Raw genomic sequence first — 420 nt, forward strand, 5'->3', positions numbered from 1 at the left:
ATTTTTTCCCCCAATCTGCATACACCTAGACCACTGTAAATATTTTCCTCTACTTAAATAGCAGCACAGAATTGTGCTGCTATTCATTCTGACTCACTCACAGTGACGATAATGTAGAATCACCTTGCCCCAATACACAACTAGCTTCTACTGTCGCTAAGCGCTTGAATGTCAGAACTTGTTCCGTGTTTATCAGATGCCAGCTATTGTATTCTGTACATTAAAAATTAACTTTCAGACGATATAGAATGCGATTCATTTTGGCACTATGGAATGATTTTGTGGAGAATCAGCTTTAAGCAAGCTTTTCAGGTTATTTTGCGTATATAAAGCATCCTGATACAAATTCTCAAAGGGGATGATGCTACCAAAATCGAATTCACATTAGGATTTTTCACAGCTGTCTCCAGATGTGTGTGT

The sequence above is a fragment of the Penaeus monodon genome, chromosome 15 (genome assembly GCF_015228065.2).
Source record: "Penaeus monodon isolate SGIC_2016 chromosome 15, NSTDA_Pmon_1, whole genome shotgun sequence".
NCBI lineage: Eukaryota > Metazoa > Arthropoda > Malacostraca > Decapoda > Penaeidae > Penaeus > Penaeus monodon.